Source organism: Martes martes (genome assembly GCF_963455335.1).
Source record: "Martes martes genome assembly, chromosome: 8".
Lineage (NCBI taxonomy): Eukaryota > Metazoa > Chordata > Mammalia > Carnivora > Mustelidae > Martes > Martes martes.
In genome coordinates this window covers 66,248,004-66,258,998 of record NC_137895.1, presented here as the reverse complement: position 1 = coordinate 66,258,998, position 10,995 = coordinate 66,248,004, and positions in this window count along the sequence as shown.

Here is a 10,995-nt window from a genome sequence, read left to right as displayed (position 1 = left end):
ACTCAGCGAGGCGAGATGTGTGTCTCCCAGGGAAGCAGTCCCGGGCTTGGCTCCCGGGGATACTAGGCTTGCTGGAAAGTTCAGAGGTCTGAGAGCCCCTTGGAAGTCTAGCTATGCTTCCTGGGTTTTGGGGTTTCCTTCCCTGAGAATTTGGATTCCGGATTGTCGCTCAGAATCCGTTTTGTCCCAAGCGGTAGAAATGAGGCCTTCGCGCCCCGCCCCATCCCGCTGGGTTTTGCCGGTGGTTTCGCTCCCGGGTATACTTCAGAGTCGCCGGCGCAGCCCTCCAGCCCCTCGCAAGAGGGCCCCGCTCCTGGCTGCAGGCGAAGGGAAACTTCGGGAACAGTATGACCCGAGGACAGGGTCCGAAGGCGCGAGCGAACTTCCTCCAAGCGGGGCTCACCCCTCCCTTCTCCCTCCTGGTCAATCTATGACTCAAACTTGACATAAGCCCCTGGCAGACGGTGACGATAAATTACCAGTGGGGGTGGGGGAAGAGAAGGGTGGGGGCAGATGTACCCCACCCTTCCACCACCACCCCCTTCCGGGCCCTGTCCCGGTCCAGGTCCGGGTCCCCATGCGGGTGTTCAGGGACGACTCCCTCTTCCCCCAACCCTGGGAGTAGCCCTCTGCCAGCCCGCCTCTCCCGTCCGTACAGCTCGAAGAGCCCCGGGGTCCGTCTGTTTTATTTCATTTAACACGATCCGCAAAGCCAAGGCCGGGTGAGGGGCCGCACAGGCGAGGAGAGGAAATGAAGGGACGTGGAACAAAGTTCTCTCTGCCAACTTTCACCATCTGATTCTTAGAATCCGGTGGTACCTTAAAGGACTGATGTGAGGGCAAGGAGGGTTATTCTCGAAGCCCGCTCTGTCTATATATAGCTGCTCAGTGGTTGCAGTTGGCGATCGCGGGGGGGTGGGGGTGGGGTGTAGACGGTGGAACACATGGCATCTCTCCAGGGCATAAAAGTCAACCTAGCTGGTGGCTCCTGTGGAGTTTGTTAACAGCGCGGAGCTGGCTGGGGGAAGCCAGTGAGCTGTCCATGGTGGTTAAGAGTTCTTGACTTGCGTGTTCGGGCTGTCCTGGTGAGGCCCGGACCCTCCCCCCGCCCCACTTCCTCCCGCCGCCCCCCTCCCACCACCCGGGACCGCGACACCCTCCGGCCCGAGGCTGCCGGCGATTGAGCCGGTGCGCGCGGGGCACGAGGCTGGATGTGTTCGTTTGCACAACTCCGGGACGCGCTGTCGCAGAGGCAGATTTCCAGAGATAGACGCAAACAAACTCTAGAGACCAAATTGTGGGTTTCCTTTTAGTTCCTTCCGGAAGGTGTCTTCCCCGCCTCAGGCAACATTTAGCCTGATTTGAGAAACGTTGGTCGATCCAGCAGCCTCCTTCCCTTCCCTGTTCTAAGGTTCTATTCTCAAACGAACGAGCGCGATGGTCTTGTTAATGCTTCCCCTATCTGTTAAAAGTATCCATGAGTTGAATGCAGGAGAGTATCCTTATGGGAATGTCCACAAAACCACTTTATTGACTGGGGAAACTGCTGCTGGAGATTGTCAAGTGTCTCAGGGCTTTTCTAGGCGTGGTTGGGGCTCTTTGTAAAATATTATTGCTCAGAGGGGTGAGTTCTTTATTATTCAGAGCCCTGAACCCTGTGATTTTCACTTCTTAACAAAGGAGGAAACAAAGAAATTCCCATGTAATATGCAATATTGTAGGTCCATTTTGCCCAGTTCTTGTGATATATTCTTATGAAGAACTGTTTATGAACTTAATTAAGCTCTTGTACGTATTTAAGGCAAAAAAAATGTTTTGCTTTCTTAATTGTCACCACATTTTACATTTTTGTCTTTAATTTCTCTTGGCAATTCCCCCCACTTACCTCTATTGGCCATCTATCTCCAACTGAATAATAAATTCCCTTAAACACCTTGAAAATCTATAAAATATTATAAACAGTTATAGCTTTTATTTGAATTTTGTGTCTTTATGGTGAGGGCATATCTAACATCCAGTACCTACCAGATATATATATATTTACATATTTCTGTATAAATCAGAAGACATCACATTGAAACACATTGCTTGTTGCTTTTACCATTCTTTCTTATGGTGGTGCAGTACTTAAAAAAAAGAGATAGAGTGTATGTGTTTACAAACAACCTTGAGAAAGCCTGATGTAAAATACAAAGTGTGATGATTCAATAATTTTTCATAGCTTTTCTCTCAGTATCTGGATCTACAAAATAAAAATAGTGAAGTTCCCCCTATATATCTCTTTACTCTCCTTTCATAGAAAGGAGAAGAAATAAAATGATATAAATAAATTTCATTTTTTTATCCTTTATCTGCTCATAACTTTAGGTGCTTTTTCCTCCTACCTCCCCTCTATTGGTGCCTTAGTATTTTCCTCTGTCCCATGGTGATACCAATTGAGAATTCTCCCTTCAAAGTTTATCTAATTCCCCCCAGTTTCTTTATTTTTTAAAAAATTAGTTTTCCCCAACTGCTCATTTATTAGATTTTTAAGATCTCATTCTTTAATCCACTAAACTTGATACATTTTTTTAGAGAGGGTTTTAATCGTCCTCACCAGCAGCTCTGTTAAAGCTGCTGGACCTTCCCCCCCCACCCCCGCTTTCAACAGTTAAACATTCAATTGATATAATTGTCTATGAGCTAAAAAAGAAAAAAAAAAATCTATCAGTCTCTCCTTTGTGTGCTTACCTTCCCAATGTGCCCAACACTGCTATATGCCCAGAGTTGGTCTTCTGAAGATATCTGTGGAATTGAATTGTAGCTCTTCCTACCTGCACTTTTGAGAAATGAAAGCATAGTTTTAATTATCTTAGATCTGTTTTTCAAAATTCATTTATGAAGTACTTTGATCTGCTATCGGGAGCCTTTCATAAAGCATATTTTTTTTAAAATCGTGGTGGATTTGGGGGCATCCTGTGTCTCATTCAGTCTCAAAAGTTTCTGTGCTTAAGTTTCAAAAGCTTAGTGCTTGTATTTCATGCTTTTCCTGAAGATATTTCCCTCTTCATTTCATTTGTGCTTCACTACCCAGAGACTGTAAATGAGGGGGGAAGTGTGGACTTTTGATGTATCATAATATACTGAAGTCAATTACTATGTGAGAGTGAGTACTTATGTTAAGAAAACTGACCTTAGCAGAATTTTGTTGCACTTTGTTCCTTTAATTCTCATCCTGCTAAACTATAATTATACATAAAACTGCCAAAGTATTTTTAATGGTTAAAAAAAAAAAAAAGGAAGCTGCTTTTTGTGGAAAGGATTAAAAAAATTTTTTTGTCCTATAAACACAGGTCATATTCTTTGTAAAGCTGTTCTTAACAGGCAAAAATGTACATGTCTATAGCAGTTAAATTACTCTTCAAAAGACCTATGATGGCCTTAAATGGAGCAGGAACTCAAGTGTGGTTGATATGGTTCCAAAAACCCTCATTTTAAAAGAGTTTCATTGTCGAGGTGCACCAGGATGTTCTTTTAGTTCTATAATACACAGTCTGGGCATCATAGCCACATATTTCCCTCATCTCATTCCAACCCCGGTGTGGTAAAACCAAAGAGACACAGGATCAAGGAGAGTCTGAGGATTTTGCAGGGAAAGGGCTGTGTAAGTACAGTGAGTACAGATCTTTAAGATCTTCCCCAGACTTCTAAACAGTTGAGAAGGTAGCTTGTTTGCTAAGTAGTGCGAAGTGTCTCCAGGTCTATCACTGGAGCTGCTGACATAATTAATGATTTCATTCAGAGCCTGAAAGAAGGTACTTGTATTCCCTCTGGCATGGGCAGGCCAAGTTCATGTCCAAACTCTAATACCTTGGGTTGATTTTAGCCAACAAGACTGTTGGTCCTCTTGTTGCACACCCAAAACTTGAAAGCCAAATATTATATTAGGCTATGATACTTCCCAGCCTTGAGGAGGTTGACACATCCTAAATATATAAACAGCCACTATTATCTAAAGACGAATTACATTCTGGTGAGAGATTCATTACTTCTAGGTCAAACTGGGAAAAACGAAAAACCATTGAATACCCCCGATAACCACCAAACACACAGCAAACTACTTTAAAAATCAATATTTTCCACTAAACTCTACATGCAAAAAAAAAAATTTCTTGTCCCATTTTACACTATGAGGTTAATGGCAATCCTTGAAAATTAATTATGGTACTGAAAAGACTTTAATAACATTTCTGCTAAAAATAAATTGGAGGCAGAGCATTGCCCTGGATTCATGATTGCTTACATCTGGTTTCTATTTCTGTGATTTTCATTTGGTTCTCAGAGAGTTCATTCACAGTCATCACAAGTTTTGTTTCCTGTTCTCCAATGGGAGAACTTGTCTTGATGACCCATGTATTTTTCATCTGAATGCTGCACTTTTCTACATTAGGAGATGTAGAAAGGAAGAATGAAAAATACATCAGGTCTAATCCAAGCAAACCAAAACCTGAAAGCATCTTTCAGCACCTGACTTATCCAGAATCCAGTGGCAAATAACAATGAGGAAATCACTCCATCGCAGACCCTTGTTGAATGAGTTAGGGAGAAAAAAGAGAAAATGAAAGGAAGGAAGAGGAAGAGAAGATGGAAGGAATAGAAGGGAAGGGAAGAATGAAATAAAGAAGGAATTAAAGGAAGGGCTTCTTTATCAGTAAGAATCCCCATGCCCACCCCATCATTCTTCCCATTGCCCATAAGACATGGGAAGGTATTTTTCTTTCTTACCATGTTAACTTTCAGACCTTTTTCAAAGAAGGGGATGAGCTATCCTGGCTGCTGGTTGAAAAATCTCTTAACTCCTTCACACACTTAGAGAGGGGCAGGATATTATAGGAGCCTTCATACCTGCTGATCTGGACTTGTGTAGACCAATTCGACTCTAGCTTATAATTCTAATATCTTTTTGCACCATCCAGAATATCTCAATTGTTCTCCTCTATGTAAGCAACATCTGCCCCTTTCTTGAGATGATTGTGTAATTCTTACTCCAAAGTCTCAGGAAACCTTCCCTTTTCACCATGCCATATGATTTTCCTAAATTTCTTTCTTGTTGATGTCCCAGAAATTTAGTCTCCAAAATATCTCAGATGTTATCTACATTCAATAATAATTACAAATATTATTGAGCTCCTATACTTAGGATGGCAAAGACTTCATTTCATTTATAATAGATTGCTGCCCCAACTATGGTGGATAATTACTAGAACTAAGGCTTGAATTCAGTTTTGTCTGAATGTTGGCTCTGGCTGCTACATCTCATATCCACAAATCTGTTAGCGTTTATTTGGCTGATATGACTGGTTAGGCAACTGTGGTCCTCTCTCACCCACCCATATGGGTTCCTGAATGCTATCTATTTAGTTGAAGAGATTGAGAAGAACCCTTCTTTGATCAGGGTTATTGAGGCACTAAACATCCTTGCTGAAAACAGACCAAAATAAAAAGAAGATCCCTTTTTTTTTTTTTTAATGCTGATTGCCTGATCTTATTACCACACTGTACAGATAGTCCAAGAATCAATTTTATCTGATGGTTTTATGTCAGCATTTATTGAGATTCTACTTTATGCTAAGTTCTACTCTTGGAACTTTATTTTTATTTTTTTTAAGATTTATTTATTTATTTGAGAGAGAGAGAAAAAGAGTGTGTAAGCGGTGGGTGGGTGGGAGGGTGCTTCAGGGAGAGGCCCAGAAGGAGACAGAGCAGGAGGAAGGAGACTCTGCACTGAGCCTGAGGTGGGGCTCAGGCTCCATCTCAGGATCCTGAGATCATGACCTGAGCTGAAATCAAGAGTCAGACGCTTAACTGACTGAGTCACCTAGTAGGCACCCCTACTCTTGGAATTTTAAAGAAAGCCACATGCATTTGGATTATTGCCCTAATGCCAATGGAAATGCCTTATCAAGACATTCCCCCCCTTTACTTTCAAAATCACAATTGGACCTGCCCCCTCTCAGTTTTTGATAAGGGATATAGTGTATTTTGGAAATACAATATATTTTTGAAAAAGTCATGTGAAAAATATGTATGCATCTTTGGGGAAATTGCTATCAAATATGCTTTCACTTAAGTTATTGATCACCCACTGTGTCTAAGCCCTGTATTTTAAAAAAGCCATACCTCATGATTCTATTTCTTTCTTTATTGCTTAAGCTACATTCTTTTTACCTTTTTGTTATAAGTTACTTCCAGTCTTTTTTGGAAGTAGCAGATAAAAAAGGAAAATCTAGTATGAGTTTGAGATATAGTGTCAGGGCTATTTTCAGAGAACATAAAGTGTTCATTTGTTCATTCAGACCTTCACAAATATTTCTTGAATATCTACTAGGCCAGACATTGTGGTAGGTTCTGGGGTTACACTAATGACATGGGACTTACAGTTTCTGTAGAACTCTGAATCTCTTAATTCTTATTTACTAAATATATGACTAATATTTTTATCATAAATCTTAAAATTCTGACACATCAAATATTTTACTCACATTATTTATTGTCTATCTCCTCCCACTGGAATAAATACAAACTCTGCAAAGGCCAACATTTTCTTAAAATTTTTTTATTTTTTAAAGATTTTATTTATTTGTTTGACAGAGAGAGAGGGAACACAAGCAGGGGGAGTGAGAGAAGAAGAAGCAGGCATCCTGCCGAGCAGAAGGCAGATACTTAAGACTGAGCCTCCCAGCCCCAGAGGCCAACATTTTTGTCTGTTTTTGTTGTACCTCCCAAGCCTAGAGCAGCACTTGGCATATGTTTGGAAGTCAATAAAAAAAATTTTTTTTAAATATACATTCAAGTTAGTTAACATATAGTGTAGTGTTGGTTTCAGGAATAGAATTTAGTGATTCATCACTTACATATAACACCCAGTGCTTATCACAACTAGTGCCCCCCCTTAATATCCACCACCCTTTATCCTATCCCTGCCTCCCACCTCCAGAAGTCAATAGATGTTTCAAAGGAGAGGATTAATGAACATTAAAAAGTGCAAGTAGTTTTCCTTGCAATACCCATTGTGGTACATTTACATATTTGCAATTTTTTTAATAAAACAGATTTCTACTTTGAGTTGGCAATTTTCCTTATGAGTGTCACTCACTTATATTAATAAACTAAAAGATTATCAATAAATGAAAATAATGTCTGGTTAAACATAACAATGTCTTAATATACCCTATGTAATAATAAGTTAGAATTGCCCAGAAATGAATTATTTTTACCATCAAAGGCAGGTCCTATTTTCATTCCTGCGTGTATTCATTTTACCTCCCAAACTATGATACAATTAGATTAGTCTCTATAATCAGAACACATAGCCAGAATGGAGAATGTTATTTTGCACACCCCAATAAGGATACTTGCTAGTGGGAAAGGCTGGCTATTGCCCTTTAAGTGATTCTATCATAGCTGAAATCATTAATCAACCAAAGCTTTATGTATGTTGATTTGTCTTTTTTTCCTACAGCAAAGAAATACACTTTACTGTCATGGCAGATGAGTTGGACAGAATACTATCATACCTGAGTCAGTGCCCCACTCCTTTCCCTAACTGCCACATTCAATTGTATAATAATGCCTATGAATGCATTTTTTCAGTTATTTTTTGAAACCACATTTTCCCCTCAAATGACCTGTTATAGCTGTGGTTTAAGTGCTACATTCCCCATACAATAGCTCTGAGCAACAGCCTTCCACTTCACCATGGAGTTATGAGCTTAATATATTTGCTATGTTGATTCAAAAGAATGCAGGATTATATTAAAAACCTAAAATAAATCTGATCTACAAAATCCTATCTCATATAATACTATATATTGCCTTCATTGGAGTTTCAGACATCTGTGAATGCATGAAACCTTATTTTTTTTTCAATCCTGACAAGAAAGGCTATTGCCTAGCATCATAGGTTAAGACCTAAAATGCAAGCAACATTACCTTGCCTGTCAAAAGCACATCGTTAGATAGAACTTGAAAATCATAGTTGCTATCCTGTTCAGTCACCATAGATCTTGGCCTACAGTTCTTGGCAAGAGTAGTGTTTGAACGGAGCCTTTCTCAAGCTCTAATGGATGCTGTTAGAAGAATAAAAGTTGGCAATATTTTTCCACAGAGAACCAAGGGTCATGGAAACTCATTTTCCTATTATAAACTGGAGATAATAAAGCAGCATGTACTTAAGTGTTAGTTTTAAAAGGTACATTAGACAATCCTATGGGTTTTTTTTTAAAGATTTTATTTATTTATTTGACAGACAGAGATCACAAGTAGGCAGAGAGGCAGGCAGAGAGAAAGAGGGGGAAGCAGGCTCCCTGCTGGCAGAGAGCCCAATGCAGGGCTCGATGCAGGGCTCGATCCCAGGACCCTGGGATCATGACCTGAGCTGAAGGCAGAGGCTTTAACCCGCTGATCCACCCAGGCATCCCTAGACAATCCTATGTTTAACAAGGCATCATACTCTTGATTTAAAGGATGGAACTCCAATACTGAGAGCATCAGTGAATGCATAAATAGTGACAAGTGGGGGGAAACTGAGTGCTCAGCCATTTCAATGGTAGAATATTCCCTGGTGTCATTTAGCCACCCTTTAAGCATATTGTCCTTTCCAATTCTCCATGGGAATATTGCTCATGCATTAGGTACTCTCAAATGTTCCTTAAAGAAACATTATTGTGATCTTACATTAAACCAAAGGGAAATAGACAGGAAGGCAAAGCCATAGTCCCCACATAAAGGAAGGGGCACCTGAATTACAACCTGTTGACTTTTAATTTTTGGTACAATTGTTTAGACAACGAGGACTATAGTTTATCATGAATGTATATTGGCAATGTCAACAATGGAAAGAGTGAGTGAAAGACCTAGATTTTAGTCCAGTCTCTTCTTTTTAATCAGCTAGTTTTAGGGATTTTAAAAAGTCACAGAATCTCTCAGAGTCAGAATTTATTCACCGGTGGAATGGGGATAGTATTAACACATACTTCACGGCGATGTCACGATGATCAAAGGAAATAGTACATGTGAAGTTACTTTATAGGCTGTAAAGCCTAATTGAAATATTTAATTAAAGGCATATATTACATTTGGCCATCATTCTGTATAGAAATACATAGATATTAACCGAAATTATTCATTCCTCAGGCATTCAGATGAGCATTTGATAGCACCCTGGGACAATTAGACAATGAAAATGACCTTAAGATTGAGATTTTTTTGTTTGACTTTTTACTCTCTTGATATTTTCCTTCATTTGCTTGACAAATATTAGCATTGTGTGAATCAGTTCAGGGAATGCCATCCTCCCTGATTCCCAGCATGAATACCATACTGAATATCTTTCAAATTAGGGGTAGCTAATTGATTTGTAACAGGGGTTGGTCATTTTTAATAGCTGCTGTTACCTAAGCATCATTGTTCGGTTAGCTATTTCAGCTGTGGGTATGACAGTCCCTGAGGCATTCCATGAATCAGCAACGTTCAGTTTAGGGGAGAGACAGTTTGACCCTTTGGGTAACCATGGTATTTAAGGACTTCTCAGACATAACAACAAACTTCAAGTCTGGGGACAGACTAGAGAGATAAGAATTACAAGTCAAAGAATAAGAACCGAAGGGCATGAATCCATATATTTAGCAAATATCCTGTGCCACAAGGGAAGGGGAAAGAAACCGAATCTTTTAACTAGGGGAATTAAATAAGAGATAGTAAGGAGAAAAAGGGAGAAATCTAAAATCACTTAGAGAATTTCATTTAAGCATACTATTTGTGTGTATATCTGTCTGAACATGTTGCAATTTTGATATTCTCTCCCAGAGGATTTTCAACCCACTAATTCTTCTTTTTTTTTTTTAAACCCACTAATTCTTAAGAATGAGGAACTATCTGATGGGTAAAGCTGAAAGGAAATGGATTGGTAAGGTCTTATCAAAGTTTGAATTTCTCTAGGTAGTGCTTGTCTGATTTAGGGAATGCATTACGCACCCCCCTCCCCCAAATAAAGCCTGTACCATCCACTGTAAGGAGCATTAGAATTTCAGCTTGTAAGTCCCCGCTTCTGGGCAATACTTGTGGTTGGAGACACAGGGAGGAAAGTATACTAAAACCAAAGGATCTCTGCTGATGCACACACGTTGGATATGGACCACACCTAGATTGGAGCCTTAATTAGCTGTCATAAAGGTTAATCCTGGAAAGAATGAATGAGATTAACAAGTCATCATTTCTTTATTAGATGGAGTTTCTATTATATAAGGCTAACTTCATAGGATATGTAAATATGAAAAAGACACCATTTATTCCCTGGAGGGGTTTACAGATTTTTGTGTTGTGGGGGGGAAGATTAGGCCTATATAAAACAATTAAGATTTCCATTTTTACTCCTTTTCTATCAGAGGGATAATGTGAATAAAAGTAATCCAATCCAATGCAGTGTCATTTTTCCAGTAAGGAAAAAAGGACATTTAGAGGTCTCTATGTTTTTTGATGTCACCAGACTTGTGGTGGAACCGAAAGAACCCAATGTGCCAAAGCATACAAATACCTATTCCTAGAGAGCAGGGTCGAGCTCTGACATCAACAAGTATTCTTTCATCAGTAATGATTAGAGTGTACCATCTCTAGGAAAAATTTATAATTTAGAGGGATTATTTATTTAGGAGATACCATCGGTTACCTAACTTCTTTTTTGTTTGGTTTGGTTTTGGTTTTGGTTTTTCATTAATTTTTTTAAAAAATTCCAGTATAGTTAACATACTAACATCTTTTTTCATACATACTACCTCCTTTCTAATAGGACCCCAGTTTTATTCAGGCATCTACTGCTCTGTGTGACTTCATTCTTCATGGTGGGTAGGCCCCAGTCCTGACCTCAGCCCTGGGGGTGGGTCCTGGCTGGTCCAAACCAATCATAGTGGTTCTAACCCTTTACCAGTGATTGGTTCACGATAGGCTTGTGATCCAATT